This window comes from Myripristis murdjan, chromosome 2, assembly GCF_902150065.1.
Source record: "Myripristis murdjan chromosome 2, fMyrMur1.1, whole genome shotgun sequence".
Classification (NCBI taxonomy): Eukaryota; Metazoa; Chordata; class Actinopteri; order Holocentriformes; family Holocentridae; genus Myripristis; species Myripristis murdjan.
Window position 1 is genome coordinate 1,228,521 of NC_043981.1, and position 6,129 is coordinate 1,234,649.

The following is a 6,129-nucleotide window of genomic DNA, read 5'->3' on the forward strand; positions in this document are numbered from 1 at the left end:
GCTTGTAGCTGATGGGTTGCTGGTTTCAATCCCTGGTTGGCCTGGGAATTTCTGGATGTGGAAGATGTGAAAAAATCAACAGCCCAACCAGCTGACTGTCATTGTTGCTGTAAATAGATTTCTGTTTGTACTGGGTCAGCATGTTACACTGGTTTGTGTATTGTTTTCGTTATCGCACACATTGACATATGACAGTTATTGCTCCTAATTTGCAATGAGCTACTTTACTTTGTTACTCTTTGAGTAACTGTAACTTTAAGTAACTGGTTTGAGTACTTCTAAGTGACTTTTTACATCTGCATTTTGGTGATGTGATCACCAAAATCGTAACTATGTTTGGAGGGCACTATCAACTAAAAATATATACAGACAAGAAATCTATAATTTATCTTTATTGAAACAACTGAGACTGAGCCGTTGTTGTCAAAGGTTCATGACAGCAAATACACAAGTAACAAGCACCAACAAGTCATCCTGAATCAAGCCTGGTTTCCAGACTCCATGTGTTTCACGCTGTAATTGAGTGGAGTCTGTTCATGTCTCTATCAAAGAAGATTTATTCAAGTCAGTGCTTGTCTCACCTATGGACCAAGACCATTGGTAAGCATTTAACCAATCAAAGTAGGTTAACTGACTGCATTATCAGGCATTGCTACAACTTTTAGACTTGATAATTGTTTTTTTTTGTTTGTTTTTTTTTTGTTTAATTTATTGATTTCTTAACAGTTTTTGGAACAGAAGACGATATCAGAATTTGTTGACTGGCCAATCAGAATGGAGTTGAACAGAGCATACAACTGTATATAACATTATACAACAGGTTGTATAATGAAATTAAAATGTGGTTCCCTCTTGATTGATTAACTGATTGTATTAAAAAAAAAAAATACATTGTGACCATAGCAACTGCCCACGAATGCCATTTTATTTTGTACAAGCCAAATGACTATGACAAACACTTCAATGACCTTTCTACCACTTTCGAGTTCTGTGATAGTTCCAGACCTCAGAAATGGCCATGTACTTCAAAAATGTGGCCGTGGTGTTTCACAGGGATGAATCCAGGCTACATTTATTCTGCACTCTCAGAAAAACACAGCAAACACACTAAATACTACAAGGCAGACCTATCCTGATCCAGCAGGGGCAAGGCACAACAACACTACAGCAACATGGCTGACACTGACACAATATTTCCACCTTACATGCTCTTCCATTCTGCCGGCTCACTTACCAACAACACTGGCACTGCATCAGTAGCTAAACCAACCTCAACCTGTCTACCTGCCAATTCAATGCCAACACGTCATGTTCCACTGCAGTGCCACATCCACATTATTCTTTTAACTTTATGAATTGAAATACAAACTAAAGTTTGCAAAACTAACAAGAAACTCATTACTAGTTTTAAAAAAAAGTTAATAGTTGAGGTACTGGTTACTGCAAAAAAGTAACCTGATTACTGTGACTCAGTACTTAGTAACTAGATTCCCCCAACACTATGATACAAAGCTACTTTTTCTTTTTCTTTTCTTTTCTTTCTTACAATGTTAAGAAAAAAGTCTTAGAAGCAAAAATTCATCAACTATATATACATAAATATATCTATAGCTATCCATCCACCCACCTATCCATCCATTGATCTTGCTCTCTCTCTCTCCACATACATATGTGTGTGTGTGTGTGTGTGTGTGTGTGTGTGTGTGCATGCATGTGTACATATGTACATATATATAGATAAATAATTAATAGATAAATATTTAATAAATTCAGAACAACAATACAGAGCTACTTAGAACAGTTTCTACAGGCCTACTGTTTCTGTTGTCATTCGGTTCAACAGAGCATTAGCAGCACATGTCTTTTTCTGCCTGACAGACAGCTTGCTAATTGAGTTAGAGAACTGACTGTAATGGAGGCTGGGATACATGAACGTACATACAAACACACACACACACACACACACATACACACACACACACACACAGACACTAACTTAATCTTCTCAGCATACATACTGTATATGTGTCAGTGTGTGTGTGTGTGTGTGTGTGTGTGTGTGTGTGCGTGTGTGTGTGTTTGAAGGCATGGGTGCATAGAGAGATGCTGAAGTGCTCTCATCCCGGAATTCATTATGTGGCTACTCGCTCTGTAATGCGGGATAAGTATGGATGAGGTAGGGCTAGCTCTGGTGGGTCTAACTGTGATTTATGTCCATTTAAAGCCAAAATAATGAGTCAGTACTTTAATGGTGGCATCTGTTTGTTTTGGTATAGACAGATACACAAGAAACACATATTAAGTATTACCCATATGAATAAATATAAGATCATAATATAATTATTCATAAATATAAGAATCTGTAACAGATGTGAATAAATTTGAATGGCAGTATTATAGAATAGTGACTGCTCCAGGCATGTAATATTAATAATATACAATATTAAATTAAATATTAAATTAAGCTAAGGAAACAATTTATTCCCTAAAGGAGGCACTCTCATTGCTGTAGTAGTGCAACCACTGCAATGTTGTCAGTCTTAGATAGCCCTCTAGTGGCCAGAAATACTTATTTACTTGCCCATGGTTTCCTTAAATGATTGCACTCAGTAGAGTTAGTTAGTATGTTAGTATTGGATCTTAGGATCGCCATTATAGATAGATAGATAGATAGATAGATAGATAGTATCTTGAAATTTTTGATAGTGTCTGTTATGACAAAGAGGCTGCAACATGCCTGGTATGGTACTTATGTCTGTATAATGCATCGTTTTGTATTATTTAAGGTTTTTCTTCACACAGATATTCCCAGAAAACAGACTGTATAGGCTGATGTTAAATACTCTTTCATAGGTCTGGACAGGATGTATATCGTCATTAGATGTATGGTGGTAATTAACTGATTCTTTTTGAAGAGAACATTTTTAAATACATGTAGAATTTATGCCCACTCCATAATCCTGCATTACCACATGCCAGTGGTAGTTTTGATACAATTTTGAGAGATATTGTATATGATGCTCTAGAGCTCCTAACAAGTTTTCAGAATATCATTATCATCTGCCATAGGTAATAGAGACGGGGAATTTACTTGCTGTATGCATTTATTTACTTATGTATTAATTTATGTATTTGCTTTCTTATGTATTCATTTATTCTTATTTCCTTGATCTCGTAGTGGAATATTTTTTTGCTAGCCTTGCAAGTACTATTTAAGAGTTTAAAACTCACACTACAGCCCTTTTAAAGTTAGACAAGTATGCAACAGATCTCATGTAACAGTTTTTCATTTAGTTGCAAACATTAAACCCCCTATATCAAAGGCCAAATAACATTCATTTTATGGCTTTACTTCATCGTAAAATGAAAGCATGAGATACATTACAACTAACATTAGACAACACTTAAAAACAGCAACTTTCTGAAGACCTATTTACTATTTACTTCATCTCAGCTGATGGAAATGTATTGACTTCATAGTTTATTGTGTAGGGTGATGATTTGAAGAAAAAAGAGCTCATGAAAAATACTCCAGCATGAGCACAAATGGATGATACTGGAAGATAAATGAGCAAAAAAGCATAACAAACAGGCTGTGCAAAAGTCAGTTTGATATTTGACACAAACCAAATAATATTTTTCTCATACATTTTCCCAGTGTTATTCATCAGAGGCTGAGGAAGCTCAACTCCCTATACCTGCTGTTATCTGTCATCATTAGGGTACATACTTAAAGACAGCCAATAAATTACTGTGCTGGGGCGAAAATAGGGATCTTGTCTTCAGAGTTTTGTGCCCAACTCAAAAGTAATAATATAGCCACTAGCACAATATGCTTTCTGGTCAACAGAGCATTAAAAATTAAGTTAGAAGGCTTAGTCAGAAATGTCACAAGCAAATCTTCAAATGCCACTGACTGGGACTGATATCACAGACATTAGTTGTGTTCACTCTGTTGGTTCTCACAATCACTCTCCAGCTATTTGTAATTCCAATACCTCAAGGTACAACAGAATTTTTCAGGTCACTGGCATCATGTAAAAATATTTGATAAATAAATCAAAGTATGAAAGTCACTGAAATGAGATCTACAGTTGTGTCCCACATGGGTAGCATATTCATTACTAACCAGTGAGATAGATGGATGAATGAATGGATGGATGAACTGTAAGGAAGAAGATGGATTATGATTAAATAAAACAATTAAACAAGTCTTAATATGTTTAATGTAGCTATAGTTAGTTCTTATCCATGGCCTTTAAATGTATTGTTACAGGCACAAATTTGTATTGTAACAATGCCAAGGGTGGCAAAAATAATTCAAGTCCAGGATCATCATTTAACTGGTTATTTAGTGTAACAACCAAACTCCCTATACACTCGTTACTCATGCATGGAAAAACACTAACTTCACACAGATTCACTGTAACTGCTTCCAGGACCCATGTAGGCCTCCCTACATGGGTCCTGGAAGGCATCTGACTGCCTGACTGAAAATAATCACATTACAACATCCCATAAGCCAGCCTCTTGCGCTGGACCCTCTGGCTAAGGATTTGCTGGTTTTTGTCCACAGGGAAACTCTCTTGTTGTAGACTTGATTCAGTTAGTTTCTGATCATGACATGGACGAATCTGATTCTGATGCCATCTCATCAGCTTGCCATCATGTACTTTCCCTTTCCAAGATACTGGATCTGTTCTTTCAATGAGTGTTGCAGTAATGTACTTCTGGCCTGAGTACTCTCTCACATAGACTGAATCACACTCTGTGAACGTCTAGTTCCCGCTTTGCTTGTCATTATGCTCTCTTTGTTTGGCCTGGTTGAGTCTAATGCTGACAAATCCTGCATGGAAGGACGCACCAGATCCAGCTGGTTCCTGATCCTCCAGTTCATGAGCAGTTCAGCAGGCATAGGCCCAATTGTGGCCTGAAGAGCTGATCAGTGCTTGAACAGGAGTCTTTGATTGAACACATGCACTGCACGCTCAGCACAGCTGTTTGAGGACAGGTGTTATGGTGGCGTCGCTACATGCTTGATGCCATCCTTTATCAGGAAGTGTTTAAACTCTGCACTGACCAGGCTAGGCCTGTTACCACTGATAAGGACAGTTAGGATACCATGGATAGCAAAGATGTCCATCAATTTCTCCACAGTCATGGATGAAGTCATAGACTGCATTGAGTGGGCCTCAATCCACTTTGAGTAGGCATCAGTGACAATGAGAATCATCTTCCCCAATACTGGCCCACAAAAATTCAGATGCGGCCACATCCATGGTTGGTTTGGCCACTCCCACAAGTGTAGTAGTGCTGTTGCTAGGGTGGCTTGGTTGGACTGACATGCATGATAATGGTGCACCACTGGCTGAATTTGCATCCATGTTTGGCCACCACACAAGCAGTTAGGTCCGTAAGTATTTGGACAGTGGCACAATATTTATAATTTTGCCCTTGTGCACCACCAGAGTGGATTTGAAATGGAATAATCGACTTTCAGCTTCCATTTAAGGGGTTGAACAAAAATATGGCATCGACCTTGACTGTGTTTGCATTTGGTATTTGGTGGCTGTTTATCAGAACCCCAATACCAGGTGGTATTGGAGAGATTGCAGGTTCTGCAGGTGGTTGGTGGTTGGTATTATCATCTCCTGTCACCAGGAGGTCGTCCACCCTCACAACTACCTGAGGAATGCATTGCAGTAGTGTTCATGGTGTGCTGGAATATAACTGGGGCTGATGTCACACCATAGAATAGCGTGGTATACTGATGCAGACCATGGTGTTTATTGTTGTGAACTTCTTGGCTTCTTCATCCAGTGGGAGCCGCTGATAGGCCTGAGACCAGCCCAGTTTTGTGAATTTCTGGCCCCCTCCCAGTACAGCCTCCCATTTTGGAATGGAGTAGGTGTCCTACTTGGACTGGATTCACTGTAACTTTATAGTCCTCACATACTCTCATTTTGTCTTGTTTTGTCTGCAGGCTACTCTGAAAACCTCACAGACTCAATGACGCCTTCTGTCTCCAGTCTTACCAATTCTGTCTCAGCTTTCTCTTTGAGACCATATGGAAGGGACTGTCCTCCAGAGGCTCTCTGTTGAATTAATCTCCAAACTAACTGTAATGTA